General features: G+C 37.6%; 1 pseudogene; it reads left to right on the top strand.

The window, feature by feature from the left end:
• The first annotated feature begins 1354 nt into the window (after positions 1 to 1354).
• Positions 1355 to 7531, top strand: LOC110219963 (polyadenylate-binding protein 1-like; annotated as a pseudogene).
• The last annotated feature ends 9251 nt before the right edge of the window (positions 7532 to 16782 follow it).

The following is a 16782-nucleotide window of genomic DNA, read 5'->3' as shown; positions in this document are numbered from 1 at the left end:
ACATTGGAAAGATGTTAATAAAGAGGTGGTTGAAAGTGCTTATGAGGCAATCAAGTTAAAGGACTACATTCCCTGGGCCTTTGGCTTGACTGTGGCAGATCTGGCAGAAAGCATAACGAAGAGCCTTAGGACAGGGCATCCAATTTCCACCACATTATTAAGGGCATGTGTAGAATTCTTCCACAGTGTCCCACATGTCTTGGGGCAGAATGACACTTTAGATGTCTCCTGAGGAGGAAGCCCATTTAAAGAACAGTGTAAGGGGCAGCTGGGTGGCACAGTGGATAGAGCACCGGCCCTGAAGTCAGGAGGACCTGAATTCAAATTCAGTCTCAGACCAAACACTTGACACTCACTAGCTGTGTGACCCTGGCCAAGTCACTTAACCACAATTGCCTAAAGAAAAAAAAAATAAAGAACAGTACAGGTATACTTTGGGGAATCTAGAAGGAGCTACAATTTTAAAAGCCTTTTAATATACTGCCACTTTACTGACTAGAAAACATGAGAGATTGTATAATGAACTTTTCAAGTAGGTCAAATCCTTCATCTGATTAGTGATTCAATAACAACATAAAGCAGAAAGGTAATACCTATGAACACAATCTAGTCTCCTCCTAAAGTTAGAAATGGGGAATAGTAAGGTGACTCCTTCTGTGTGTTGAATCCTGTTGTTCAAAAACTGATGTTGGATATGACTTGTATTATGCAATCATTAAGTGGTTGCCAGCAGAACCAGCACTATATAAATAGAAATGTGTGTAGGTAGACAGACAGCTGGATGGATAGATAGATAGATAGATAGATAGATAGATAGATAGATAGATAGATAGACAGATAGATAGATATAAAATCACTGCCTTGGGTGCTACAGGTATCCTTAGGTCCAGAATTGATCAATAAACATTTATTAAGTAGCTACTATGTGTCACACTGTGCTAGGCATTGGACAACTTCTGGTTTCTTGACATAAAACATCATATGGTAGAAACTCTTTGCTGATGGATTACATTTGTGCTTCCCTCCATTAGGGGACCACAGTATAGCTCTATTCATAACCTTCCCAGAGGACTCTATTTTGTGATACATACATACATATGTGTATGTGTATATTTATATACACATGTATACACATATGTACATGTATATAGTATATGTATTGGTTGTATCATACAGGTAAATCTTTTTATATAATATGGAAATTTACAAATATTGATGTATGTATATCAGTAGTCATTTGGCATTTTCTTGGCAAAGAGACTGAAATGGTTTGTCATTCATTTCCTTCTCCAGCTCATTTTACAGATAAGGAAACTGAGGCAAGCAGGGTTAAGTGCCTAGCCCAGGGTCACACAACTAATAACTGTCTGAAGCCAGATTTGAACCCATGAAGATGAGTCTTTCTGATTCCAAGGTCAGTGCTCTATCCACTGTGCCTCCCAGCTGCCCAAGAAGACATTTTAGAAGACAGCTAAAACTTTAAAGGGCTGCCCATCAATTGGATAAACAAATTGTCTCTTCAGATCACAATGAAATGTTATTATACCAGAAGAAATGACAAAAGTGGAGATTTCAAAGAATCTTAGGAAATGGGAGATGATATAAGGTGAAGTGAGCAGATCAACTTATAAAAGGACAACAATACTATAAAGAAAAACCACTCTCCGAGACTTAAGAACTCATGACCAAGCATGTCTCAGCAGACCAGTGAGGAACCACCCAACAGAGGAGCAATGGACGTGAGGCACAGAATGAGTCACGCGCATTTGGACATGGACTCTGTGTGCATTTGTTTCGTGTGACAGTGCTCATTTGTTACCGGGTTTTTTTTCTTTCTTTCTCTGTTTTTAATAGAAGGACACACTCAAAGAAAGGAGATTTATCAATGATGATGGCTCTTCCCCAAAAAAGAGAAACATTGAAATACATTTTATTGCAAAGAAAAGCAGAACATCTTGTCCAGCATCAGCACCATGTACCACCTGTTAGGGGAGTTAGAGACGGGGAGCATGGTGGGAGGAAGGGGAGAAGATCAAGGTCTCTGAGGCAGCTGCTTGCTCAACTTCAGTCACATGGAGTGTGCAGAGATGCCTTCAAGAAGGATGCCTGTGTGGTAGCAGGGGAATCACCCTTCCCTGGAACCCAGAGATGACCACAGAGGAGGGGTTCACTGAGGAGCTGCCTTAAAATATGGAATGAGTAAAGTGTGGAGCTGCTCCTGAGTCTTAAGAAAACCTTTCGTGTTGGTGCACGAGTAGCTGTCTAAAACAACTTTTTCTATGTGAGTCCTTTCCATTACCAGTCCCTGCAGCCAAACTCCAGCAGGAATGAATGGAAGTCTCTAGATACAGGAGGGATAAAGGTGTGGGTACAGATATATTACTTCTTTCGGGAATATTTGTCAAGTATTTTATACTTTCACACACACACACACACACACACACACACACACACACACACACACACCCATTCCAGTCCCCACAAATTCTCCATTTCAGGTATGGCTGTTTCTACACCTGTGATACAAACCATCTGTTTTCATTTAACTATATTTTAGCAAAGAAAAATATTTTCTTTTACCAGAAAAAAAAATTTTCTCTGTAACTTTTTTTTTTAACCAAGGCTAAATGTTTGTACAGTCTAACACAAGTTCTTTTTCCCTTTAAAAGATAGAAAGTGCCCCCTTCTCCCCGGCGGTTAGTACTGTGAGTGCGGAGTGTGTGCTCCAGCCTTGGAACACACATTTATTATTTAAAAAAATACAAAAAAAACTTTAAAAAAACCACAAAAAATCATAAAAAAATCTGGAGACTTTGGTTTTTTTTTCCTCTTTCATAAAATAACCCGGTGAAGCAGCCGAGACAGACCCATCCTCTGTGGGGACATGATCACCTGCTGCTCCCTGGGCTATGCCTATGTCAACTTCCAGCAGCCAGTGGATGCTGAATGGCAATAGATACAATGAATTTCTATGTCACTAAGTGCAAGCCAGCGTGTATCACGTGGTCTCAACGTGATCCATCACTACATAAAAGTGGTATGGGCAATATATTCATCAAAAATATGGATAAATCCATTGATAATAAAGCATTGTATGATACATTTTCTGCTTTTGGAAACATCCTTTCTTGTAAGGTGGCATGTGATGAAAATGGGTCAAAGGCCTATGGATTTGTACACGTTGAGACACAAGAAGCTGCTGAAAGAGCTATTGAAAAAATGAATGGAATGCTTCTTAATGATCAAAAAGTCTTTGTTGGGAGGTGGAACCAATATGGTAGAGTAAAAGCTGTGACCCCAAACCCCTACAAATACCTGTAAAAATGGCTTTAAACAAATTCTAAAGCAGCAAAACCCACAAAAAGACAGAATGAAACAAATTTCCAGCCCAAGGCAACCTGGATGGTTGATCAGCAAGTTATATCACAGCGGGCTGGGACAGGAGCTCAGGTGGGCTTGGGCATGCGTGCCACAGCTAACCTGGAACAGGCCTCAGAGGACTGAATTGCAGGCAGCTGTGGCAGTTTCCAGACTTCTTAACCCAGGAAAGCCAAAGACAACTTAGAAGGTCAGTGGGAAAAGTGTGTTTCTTCTGTGCTGAGAGAGAAACATGGTGGTCTCAGCTCTATTCTGGCTGCCTCCTGTGCTTCCAGCCCACAGACTGAGAGGGAATCAAGTGGCTGAACAGAAGGAGATTGCTGGGATCTCTCTGCTGGTGCAGGATTCTCTTGCTTTGCCAGTGCTTGGAACTGGGTCACAGTTCTGTATGGCGGTCCTGGGGCAAGGAGGAGGGCTGGCATGGTGGAGCTTGTAGTAGCAGTAAAGAGGATATCTTCCTCACAGTTCCAAGACAGAAAAGAGTGCTTGTGGTCACTCATAGACCAGAGCACGGGCCAGGAAAGGAGTAAACACCTCGCCCTTGATCATAGCACCTTGCAAGAACTGAATATTTACAGGTCCCTAGAAGTATCTCTGAAAACAGCTGCACAAAACCCCTGAAGCTTGAGACAGTACATTTTCCACAGTGGAAACAGACTCCTATCTTAACAAAGAGTTTATAACTCAAGTAATTGGCCAGAATCATGAGCAAGCAGTGCAAAAAGAGTCAGACCATATTATCTTACTTTGGTGACAAAGAAGATCAAAACACACAACCAGAAAAAAACAATGAAGCAAAAGCTCCTACACGCAAAGCCTCCAAGAAAAATATGAATTGGTCCCAGGCCATGGAAGATCTCAAAAAGGATTTTGAAAAGCAATTAAGAGAAGCAGAGGACAAACTGAGAGTGATGCAAAAGGAGACCCAAAAAAATACTGAAGAAAACACCTTAAAAAATAGTCTAACCCAAATGGCAAAAAAGGTCCAAAAAGCCAATGGGGAGAAGAATGCCCTAAAAAGCAAAACTGGCGAAATGGAAAAGGAAGTCCAAAAGCTTACTGAAGAAAATACTTCCTTAAAAATTAGAATAGAGCAATTGGAGGTAGTGACTTTATGAGAAATCAAGACACTGTAAAACAAATCCAAAAGAATGAAAAATTAGAAAACAATGTGAAATATCTCATTGGAAAAACAACTGACCTGGAAAATAGATCCAGGAGAGAGAATTTAAAAATTATTGGACTATCTGAAAGCCATGATCAAAAAAAGAGCCTAGACATCATCTTTCAAGAAATTATCAAGGAAAACTGCCCTGATATTTAGAACCAGAGGGCAAAATAGAAATTGAAAGAATCCACGATCTCCTCCTGAAAGAGATCCCCAAAGGAAAATGCCTAGGAATATTGTAGCCAAATTCCAGAGTTCCCAGGTCAAGGAGAAAATATTACAAGCAGCCAGAAAGAAACAATTCAAGTATTGTGGAAACACAATCAGGATAACACAAGATTTAGCAGCTTCTACATTAAGGGACCACAGGGCATGGAATATAATATTCCAGAGGGCAAAGGAGATAGGATTACAACCAAGAATCACCTACCCAGCAAAACTGAGTATAATCCTTCAGGGGAAAAAATGGCTATTCAGTGAAATAGAGGACTTTCAAGCATTCTTGATGAAAAGACCAGAACTGAATAGAAAATTTGACTTTCAAATACAGACTGAAGTGGAACATGAAGAGGTAAACAGGAAAGAGAAATCATAAGAGACTTATTAAGGTTGAACTGTTTACATTCCTGCGTGAAAAGATGATATTTATAACTCATGAGACCTTTATCAGTATTAGGCTAGTTGGAGGGGGAAATTATATATATGTATATATAGATATAGATAGATAGACAGATAGAGGGCACAGGGTGAGTTGAAGATGAAGTGGTCATATCTGGAGAATAAAATTAAGGGGTGAGAGAGGATTATACTGGGAGAAGGAGAAAGGGAGAGGTAGAATGGGTAATTTATCTCACAAAAAAAAAAAACGGGAAAGAAAGGCTCCAACTGTGGAGGGGAAACAGGGGAAGGTGAGAGGGAATGAGTGAATCTTATTCTCATAGGATTTGGCTTAAGGAGGGAATAACATACACACTCAATAGAGTATGGAAATACATCTTATCCTACAGGAAAATAGGGGGAGAAGGGGACAAGAGAGCAGGGGAATGATAGAGAAGAGGGCAGATTGGGAAAGGGGGTAATCAGAAGCAAACCCTTCTGTGGAGGGACAGGGTCAAAAGAAAGAATAGATTAAATGGGGGGCAGGTAGGATAGGATGAAGGTAAATAGAGTTAGTTTTTCACAACATGACTACTATGGAAGTGTTTTGCATAACTGCACAAGTATAACCTATATTGATTTGCTTGCCTTTTCAACGAGGGTGAGTGGGGAGGGAGGAAGGGAGAAAATTTGGAATCCAAAGTTTTAAAAACACATATTTTTAAAAAAAAAATGTTTTCACATGCAACTGGGAAATAAGAAATACAGGAAATGGGGTACAAAAATCTATCCTTCCCCACAGGAAAGCAGAAGGGGAAGAGAATAAGAGAAGCAGGGGAGAGATAGAAGGGAGGGCAGACTACGGGAAGGGATATTCAGAATGCATGCCATTCGGGTGGGGGGAGGGGAGATGGGGTGAAAATTTGGAACTCAAAATCTTGTGGAAGTAAATGTTGAAAACTAAAAATAAATAAATTTAAAAAAAAAAAAAATCTTTGTTGGTCAATTTGTCCTGTAAAGAAAGAGAAGCAGAACTCAGAGCTAGAGCAAAAGAGTTCGCCAATGTTTACATCAAAAATTTCGGTGAAGACGTGGACGATGAAAGACTTAAGGAGCTCTTTGGCAAGTTTGGACCTGCTTTAAATGTAAAAGTTATGAGTGATGAAAGTGGAAAATCCAAAGGTTTTAGCTTTGTGAGCTTTGAAAGACATGAAGATGCACAAAAAGCTGTAGATGGGATGAATGGAAAAGAACTGAATGGAAAACAAATTTATATTGGCTGAGCTCAGAAAGAAGTGGAATGACATACGGAACACAAGAGCAAATTTGAACAAACGAAGCAGGATAGGATCACCAGATACCAGGGTGTTAACCTGTATGTTAAAAATCTGGATGATGGTATTGATGATGAGGGTCTGAGAAAAGAGTTATCACCATTTGGCACAATCACTAGTGCAAAGGTGATGATGGAAGGTGGCTGCAGCAAGGGGTTTGGGTTTGTATGTTTCTCTTCGCCAGAGGAAGCCACCAAAGCAGTCACGGAAATGAATGGCAGGATTGTTGCCACTACACCTTTGTATGTAGCTTTAGCCCAGTGCAAAGAGGAGTGGCAGGCTCACTTCACAAACCAGTATATGCAGAGAATGGCCAGTATCAGAGCTGTGCCCAACCCTGTAATCAGCCTCCTTCAGGTTATTTCATGGCAGCTATTCCTCATACTCAGAACCCTGCTACATACTATCCTGCTAGCCAAATCGCTCAACTCAGACCAAGTCCTCTCTGGACTGCTTAGGGCGCCAGACCTTATCCATTCCAGAACATGCCCGGTGCTATCCGCCCAGCAGCTCCTAGGCCACCATTTAGTACAATGAGACCAGCTTCTTCACAGGTTCCACGAGTCATGTCAACACAGCGTGTTGCAAACACTTCAGCTCAGAAAATTCGACCACGTCCTGCAGCAGCTGTTGCTGCAGCTACTCCTGCTGTCCGCACAGTTCCACAGCATAAGTATGCTGCGGGTGCTCCCAATCCACAACAGCATCTTAATGCACAACCACAGGCTACCATGCAGCAGCCTGCCATTCACGTGCAAGGTCAGGAAACTTTAACTGCTTTCGTGTTGGCATCTGCCCCTCCTCAAGAGCAAAAGCAGATGCTGGGTGAACAGCTGTTTCCACTCATTCAGGCCATGCACCCTACTCTAGCTGGTGAAATCACTGGCATGTTGCTAGAAGTTGACAACTCTGAGCTTCTTCGTATGCTTGAGTCTCCCAGGTCTCTTCGCTCTAAGGTTGACGAAGCCGTAGTCATACTGCAAGCTCACCAAGCTAAGGAAGCTGCCCAGAAAGCAGTTAGTGCCACTGGCGTTCCAATTGTTTAAAAGAAAAGATCAGGGACTACGAAATAGAACCTCTGCTTCACCGAAGAAAAATATCTAGACATCGAAAAACTTGAATATTGTGAAAAAACATTGCAAAATATGAAATAAATTTTAAAAAGGAAAGGAAACTTTTAACCTGATGTACCGAGCAAATGCCAGGTCTAACAAACTTAGTGCTAGTCCTAGATTACTTATTGATTTAAAAACAAAACAAAACAAGAAAAAACAAAAAACCCCACAAAAATAGTAAAATACATAAAAATAAATTAATGTTTTATAGACCCTGGGGGAAAAGAATTTTCAGCACAGTACAAAAATTGAAATCATTCCTTTTTTTTTTAGTTTTAAATTTATTTTTAGTTTTCAACATTTACTTCCACAAGATTTTGAGTTCCAAATTTTCACCCATCTCACCCCTCCCCCCACCCCAAGATGGCATGCATTCTGAATATCTCTTCCCCTAGTCTGCCCTCCCTTCTATCCCCCCCCCCCCTTCTCTTATCCCCTTCCCCTTCTACTTTCCTGTAGGGAAGGATAGTTTCTGTATCTCATTTCCTGTATTTCTTATTTCCCAATTGCATGTGAAAACACTTTTTAAAACATGTGATTTTAAAACTTTGGAATCTAAATTTTCTCCCTTCCTCCCTCCCCACTCACCCTCGTTGAAAAGGCAAGCAAATCAATATAGGTTATACTTGTGCAGTTATGCAAAACACTTCCATAGTAGTCATGTTGTGAAAAACTAACTCTATTTCCCTTAATCCTATCCTCCTGCCCCCCATTTATTCTATTCTTTCTTTTGACCCTGTCCCTCCCAGAAGTTTGCTTCTGATTACCCCTTTCCCAATCTGCCCTCCTCTCTATCATCCCCTGCTCTCTTGTCCCCTTCTCCCCCTATTTTCCTGTAGGTAAGAGATTTCCATACCCAATTGATGTGTATGTTATTCCCTCCTTAAGCCAAATCCTATGAGAATAAGATTCACTCATTCCCTCTCACCTTCCCCTTTCCCCTCCACTGGAGCCTTTCTTTCTGTTTTTTTTTTTGTGAGATTACCCCATTCTACCCTTCTTCTCCAGTATAATCCTCTCTCACCCCTTAATTTTATTCTCCAGATATGACCCCTTCATCTTCAACTCACCCTGTGCCCTCTATCTTCTATCTATCTATCTATATATACATATATATAATTTCCTCCAACTACCCTAATACTGACAAAGGTCTCATGAGTTATAAATATCATCTTTCCATGCAGGAATGTAAACAGTTCAACCTTAATAAGTCTCTTATGATTTCTCTTTCCTGTTTACCTCTTCATGTTCCACTTGAGTCTGTATTTGAAAGTCAAATTTTCTATTCAGCTCTGGTCTTTTCATCAAGAATGCTTGAAAGTCCTCTATTTCACTGAATGACCATTTTTTCCCCTGAAGGATTATACTCAGTTTTGCTGGGTAGGTGATTCTTGGTTGTAATCCTATCTCCTTTGCCCTCTGGAATTATATTCCATGCCCTGGTCCTTAATGTAGAAGCTGCTAAATCTTGTGTTATCCTGATTGTGTTTCCACAATACTTGAATTGTTTCTTTCTGGCTGCTTGTAATATTTTCTCCTTGACCTGGGAACTCTGGAATTTGGCTACAATATTCCTAGGAGTTTTCCTTTGGGATCTCTTTCAGGAGGAGATCGTGGATTCTTTCAATTTCTATTTTGCCCTCTGGTTCTAAAATATCAGGGCAGTTTTCCTTGATAATTTCTTGAAAGATGATGTCTAGGCTCTTTTTTTGATCATGGCTTTCAGATAGTCCAATAATTTTTAAATTCTCTCTCCTGGATCTATTTTCCAGGTCAGTTGTTTTTCCAGTGAGATAGTTCACATTGTTTTCTAATTTTTCATTCTTTTGGATTTGTTTTACAGTGTCTTGATTTCTCATAAAGTCACTACCTCCCAATTGCTCTATTCTAATTTTTAAGGAAGTATTTTCTTCAGTAAGCTTTTGGACTTCCTTTTCCATTTCGCCAGTTTTGCTTTTTAGGGCATTCTTCTCCCCATTGGCTTTTTGGACCTTTTTTGCCATTTGGGTTAGACTATTTTTTAAGGTGTTTTCTTCAGTATTTTTTTGGGTCTCCTTTTGCATCACTCTCAGTTTGTCCTCTGCTTCTCTTAATTGCTTTTCAAAATCCTTTTTGAGATCTTCCATGGCCTGGGACCAATTCATATTTTTCTTGGAGGCTTTGCGTGTAGGAGCTTTTGCTTCATTGTTTTTTTCTGGTTGTGTGTTTTGATCTTCTTTGTCACCAAAGTAAGATAATATGGTCTGACTCTTTTTGCACTGCTTGCTCATGATTCTGGCCAATTACTTGAGTTATAAACTCTTTGTTAAGATAGGAGTCTGTTTCCACTGTGGAAAATGTACTGTCTCAAGCTTCAGGGGTTTTGTGCAGCTGTTTTCAGAGACACTTCTAGGGACCTGTAAATTTTCAGTTCCTGCAAGGTGCTATGATCAAGGGCGAGGTGTTTACTCCTTTCCTGGCCTGTACTGTAATCTATGAGTGACCACAAGCCCTCTTTTCTGTCTTAGAACTGTGAGGAGGATTTTCTTTGTACCACCACTACAAGCTCCACCATGCCAGCCCTCCTCCTTGCTACAGGACCGCCACTCAGAACTGTGACTCAGATCCAAGCACGGGCAAAGCAAGAGATTCCTGCCTTAGCACTGGCAAAGAGATCCCGGCAATCCCCCTCTGATCAGCCATTCAATTCCCCCTCAATCTGTGGGCCAGAAGCTCAGGAAGCAGTCACTGCCCAGACCTTCACTCAGGAGCTAGGGGGCTGAAACCTAGCTTCTCTCTCATCTCAGAAACACTTTTCCCACTGACCTTCTAAGTTGTCTTTGGTGTTCATGGTAGAGAAGTCCGGAAACCTCCACAGCTACCCGCAATTCAGTCCTCTGAGGCCTGCTCCAGGTTCACTGCAGCCTGCACGCCAAGCCCAACTGTGCTCCTCTACAAGCCCAACACAATATACCTTTCCAATCAACCATCCAGGTTATCTTGGGTTGGAAATTTGTTTCACTCTGTCTTTTTGTGGGTTCTGCTGCTTTAGAATTTATTTAGAGCCATTTTTATAGGTATTTGGAGAGGTTTGGGGGAGAGCTCAAGCAAGTCACTGCTTTCACTCTAACATCTTGGCTCCGCCCCCCATTCCTTTCTTTAATTTTGTAATTCTTTACTGTGGAAAAACTCAGAATATCACCCACTGTTTTAGATAACAGAATGGTAGCTGAGCAAGGAAATGCAATTTGGATTATAAAATTCTTGCATTAATAAAAATTCCTTAAACAGCGGGGGGGAAAAAGATAGAATGTGGTGCTTTTAACACTCAACTGGGGAATGATTTCTTAAGTAGTTTGTTCTGAGAGAACAATGTTGTGATGTTAAATTGCTTCCCTTAGATACAGTGATCTTAGTGTATTCTGAAGCTTCTTTCAAAGTTGTATTGGCATTTAATTTGGGGAAAATATTTAAAGAATGAGTAAGTGAAGTGAATGTAAGTAACAGAAACTACCAAGGCTTACAAGAAGCAATAATTCTTTAACATCTAACAGGATTTGGACTCTAATGGTATGCCTTTGCTTTTATACAGGATGCTTTAAAAAGGACACATTTATCCTTTTGCATTTTGTTTACTTTGTGATTTTTCTATAATAACGTTTTAGAAACAAAATTATAAGTTTCCCCTAATAAGTACATAGAAAATAACAAAAGGTTCAAAATGACACACAAACAGGACAGTTTTGAAAGTAATATGTGACATTATTCTATACTTTAAAAAAAACAAGTGGTTTTAAGATGCTTTTTCTGTTCTGCTGTCTATGTGAAAGTGCTTTTTGTTTTTGATGTTAAAGATAAAAAATAAAAATATTTCCTACCCATAGGTATGTCACATGTAAGATCTTCTTTTCTTTTAATTTTTTAAATAGCCTGGTCTTTAATAGTCAGCTCACATATCCATTTTAAATTTATTATGAAATATAGTCTATAAGATACTGATCATTCTACCAAATCACATTTAATATTTGCATAGGTCTGATTACATACATTTCTTTAAAGAAATATAGGACAACTTAAATAGCTGGAGGAATGTTGAGTGTTCCTGGATGGGCTGGGCCAATATAACGAAAATGAGTGTACTACCAAAATCAGTTTACATGTTTAATACTATATTGATCAAATTACCAAAACAAATCTACCAAATACCAATATCAATCAAATCTGCCAAAGGCAAACTTTATACATCTAGATAAAAAAAAAAATAACAAAATGTACCTGGAAGAATAAGAGATCTAGAACAACAAGAAAAATAATGGGGAAAAAGCATAGGAGGGAAAGGACAATATTTCCAGACCTCACACTATGTTATAAATCAGCAGTCATCAAAACCATTTCATATTGGTCAAAAAACAAAGAAGTAGATCAATGAAACAGACTAGATAAGGGAAAATCAGAACCAATGGAACCCAGTGTTTGATAAATCTCAAAAACTAAATTACTTAGGAAAGAACTCTCTGATTTGATTTGATAAGAACTGCTGCAAACCGTAAAGCAATAAAGAAGAAATTAGGCTTATGCCAGCATTTTACACCATATGCCACAATAACTTCAAAATGGATATGTGACCTGAATATTAAAGCAAATACATTAAGACATTAGAAAAAGCAGAGGATACACATACATTTGTTCCATAGCTATGGACTTGCAATGTATTATTAACCTAAAAGGGACAGAAACAATTATAAAAAATAAAGTAGATAATTCTGCAAATATGAAATTTTAAAATTTTTACACAAACATAATGAGTGTATGAATAGGATTCTTAAGTTATTTTAATCAGTACCTGGACTAAATGGAATGATTTGGGATGATGTTTCCTTACAAGTGAAGAGACAACATGTTGAGGGCTTGAGATGACTCAGATACTGACGTCTGTCATAACAAAAATATTGTAGTTAGTTACATGTGTCTTTGTTTTCTTATTCCATTTGTTGATAAATTTTACATATTCAAGAATTTCAATATTTATTTTGTAATAGAAAAATGAGAGTAGTTACTAATGGAAAAGGGGGCTTCTCCAATTTGTTAAATAATTAATATTTAATGAAATTAAGTTGGGGCTTGAGCTAAATTTTATTATTTCCAACATTAATAATAAATTATCTAAACATTATATGGATCACTCTAGAGTTGGGGAGTGAGGTGGATGAAAGTAAGTTAAAAACTGAGCCAAGTGGCAGACAGAGAAGTGATATACAGTGGATACTGGCCAGATATAGCCCATGAGGGGTTATCCTTTTATTTTTCTCAACCTACTACATATAGAACACATGTGGCCAGCCAGTGCTCTGGTCATTTGTTTCTCTTCTATTTACTTTTCTTCCACTTCTAAAATTTTTAGACCCAAATCCATCACTGGACTTTTTACAGGCTGTCTGGTTTGGGAGCAATTCTCTTCTCATGTGTATATGATGATCTCTTTTTCAGCTTTGATCTTTGTTTGTTTGTTTGTTATAATGATCATTTCTGTTCTATTTTGTGACCATGTTTCTTCTATAATTTTATGTTGTTTTTATTTTCCTACTCTTAATCATTCTATTTGGAAGCATATGAAGTGAGATAACACATGATGCTATTATTATTATTGTTACAGGCATACCTTGAAGATATTGTAGGTTCAGTTCTAGACCACCAGAATAAAGCAAATAGTGTAATAAAGCAAATCACGTGCATTTTTTTGTTTCCTAAGTGCATATAAAAGTTACGTTTACACCATACTACAGCCTAGTGTGTGCAATAGTATTATGTCTAAAAGAAAACCCCAATGTAGATGCCTTAATTAAAAATACTTTATTGCTAAAAAAAAAAACTGTTAACCATCACCTAAGCCTTCATCAAGTCTAATCTTTCCGCTAGGTGGTACAGTGTATAGAGTGCCATGACTGAAGCCAGGAAGACCCCAGTTCAAATCTAACCTCAGATACTTACTACCTATGTGACTCTGGGCAAGTCACTTAACCGCTGGTTGCCTCAGTTTCCTCAAATGGAACGTGAGGATAGTAATAGCACCTATATAACAAGGTTGTTGTACAAATCAAATAAGATCATAATTATAAAGTGCTTGGTGCACAGTATGTACTATATAAAAATTTTTAAAAAGCAAGTTAGAAGACTTGGGGGTATGGCAACATTTGTAGGTCACCCAAACTCAGACTGCCATTTGACTCATTATTATATATTTAATTTTATCCTTCCAAGTTCCATATCAATCAAGGGGTGCATTTGCCATAATTTTTTCTCATTTATGAACATGTAATCACTTTTCATTAATTAACTGATTCACTTCATTAAAATTCCTTCATAATTTATTAAATACTTTTAATTTAATAAACTAGAGTGGCAATTCTTAAAGTGTGGCCCACAGTCCCCTTGGGGTCTCCAAGACCCTTTCAGGACATCCTTGAGGTCAAAACTATTTTGTAATAACAATAAAATGTTATTTGCTTTTTTTTCATTCTAATTCTCTCTCTCATGAATGTATGTAGGAATTTTCCAGAGGCTATATGACCTGTGAATTCAAGATTTAAGTGTAAACATGAAAACTGGGTTAATATCTCACCTACAGAACTGTGCATTTGCCTTGAAAATGGATGAATCAGCAGACTGATGGACTTGCTATTTGCTTGTATTCTTCAGGTGTCAACACCAACTAATCATGAAAGATCTTTTATGTGGATGCTTGTCAAGAAACACAAGTGGTACTGAAATGTCAGTGTTGAATAACTTTTCGAAGCTCATCGTTTATGCTGGAACAACTGTCTTGATATTTGAACTGATGGTCAAAAGCAAAAGGTGGATAAAATTGCTGTCACTTTTGGGTGAATTAAGGCAGCACACTCAATTGTTGAAGTCTTTTATCACCAGACACTTGCAAGGGGAAAAAAAAGAACCAGTTTCACTTAAGAATGTCCTTGATAAATAAATAAAAATGATTAACTTTATTAAATCTCAACTACTGAGTATGAGTCTTTTAATGTACTGCATGGTAAAATCAAATGTATTCAACAAGTGCTTCTGCCACATACCAACATAAAATGGTTATCTAGTAAAGCTCAGAGTCCACAGGCAGCTACAGCAAAACTCCGGAGTCCAGCCTGAACTAGATTAAAATGGAAATGGAAAATTTTATACAAAATAAACAAAAACACAAGTTAGATAATGTTAATTTGTAGTTGTCTAAGTTATGAGGCAGTGGCAGGGATTCATTTTTTGTGTTTGACACCACTCATCTAGAAGAAAAGCATCTGTAGGATTGTTTGAGTTTCTAGCTGAACTGGCCACTTTTTTTTTCATTCAATAGCATTTTTCTTTGAAAGAACAAATAATAAACTATGGTTATTCAAATTTGGATATTTGATAGGCATTTTCTTGGAAATGAATGAAGTGAGCATATCTCTTCAAGGAAAACGACTCCAGTATTTATTGCCAGTGGTTAAAAAAAAATTTTAGAGGAATATTTTGTAATTATATCTATGAAGGTAATGACCGTGTTCTGTTAGAATGACTATCAAATATTTTATGCATTTTTAGTTATTTTGAATATGACTCCCCTTTTATTACTGTTTCTTTGAAGTTATTTCCATATAGAAATGCCATAGATTTTTATGCATTAATTGTATAGCCTGAAAGTGACTGAAGCTCTTTATTATCTCATTAATTTCTTTGCTGATTTTTTATGATTGCCTAAAAATTTATTTTCTCAACAAATAGGAATAGCTTTTGTCTCCCATTTTTACCTGCTTTTACATATTTAATTTCTTTCTCACGTTTTACTGAAATAACTAAAATTTCTAGATTTAGATCAAATTATAGTGGGAAGAGTAGGCACTCCTGCTTTATTCTTGTACTTACTAGGGTAATCTCATGTTTTTTCATTGCATAAAATGCCAGCTTTTGGTTTCAGATACATTCTTTTTATCATACTGAAAAAAGATCCTCTCAGGCCTATACTTTGTAAGTTTGTTAACATAAAAGAGTGTTGTACTTTGACAAATCATTGTTGTGATTTTATTGAAATAATCATGTAGTTTGGAATTTTTTTACAGAACTATATTATTTGTTTTCTTTTTGTTGAACCATTCTTGCCTCCATGGTATAAATCCAAATTAATCATAATGAATAATTTTATGTATAAATCTTTTGCCAGGATTTATTTTAAAGTTTTTATTTCATATTCATTAATGATATTGGTCTCTATGTCTCTCTCGTTGGTTTATCCTTCCTTGGTTTGGGTATTGGGTCTATATTTCCCTCAAAAAAAGAAAGGAATTTGGCATTTTAATGCTGTTTTTCCTAATTTTGAGAATCATTCGTGTAGTATTGGTATTGGTGTGTGTTCATTTTTCAGTTGTGTTAGACTCTTCCTAACCCCATTTGGGGTTTTCTTGGCAAAGATAGTGGAGTTGCTTGTCATTTCTTTCTCCAGTTCATTTTACAAATGAGGAAACTGAGGCAAACAGGATTAAGCGACTTGCCCAGGGTCACACATCTAGGAAGTGTCTGAGGACAGATTTGAACTAAGTACTCCATGTCCAACACTCTGTCCACTGTACCATCTAGCTACACCAGCACTGGGGTAAAAAGTTTAAAAGATTCTTTCAAAGATTTTCCTCTAAATCCATCTGAAACAGGAATTTTTTTCTTTGGTACTTATTCTATGGCCATTTCATTTTCCCTGAGACAGGATTTATAAGATCTCTATTGGTGTTCTCTTACTTTGGATATTGTAATTTTTTTAGATGACCCTTTATGTTTTTTGAGTAGATTTATAACCGTATACAGCAAGTTCTGATAATGGCTTTGTTGTCATTTCACCTATTAACTGACTATTATGTTGATTTGATTTTTTTGCCCTCTTCCTTTTGATCAGGTTAACTAAAAGTCTGTCAATTTTATTAGTCATATCAAAGAGCAAACTTTTAGCTTTATCAGTTCTATGGGTTTTTTTTCTGGTTTCCAATTTATCTACTTCTTTTTAGTTTTCTAAATTTCCTCTTCTTTGCTTGGTTTGAATTTGATTATTTGTTGGATTTCTACTTTCTTAATGCACTCCATTTTTCATTCATTTCATTAATGCACATTGTCTATTACGATGTTCTTTGTGGGGTATAATTTTCCTCTATAGACTGCTTTAGCTGAATCCCAAAAATCT

This window comes from Phascolarctos cinereus, unplaced genomic scaffold (assembly GCF_003287225.1).
Source record: "Phascolarctos cinereus isolate Bilbo 61053 unplaced genomic scaffold, phaCin_HiC Scaffold_726;HRSCAF=1367, whole genome shotgun sequence".
Lineage (NCBI taxonomy): Eukaryota > Metazoa > Chordata > Mammalia > Diprotodontia > Phascolarctidae > Phascolarctos > Phascolarctos cinereus.
This window is presented reverse-complemented; position numbering and strand designations above follow the sequence as displayed.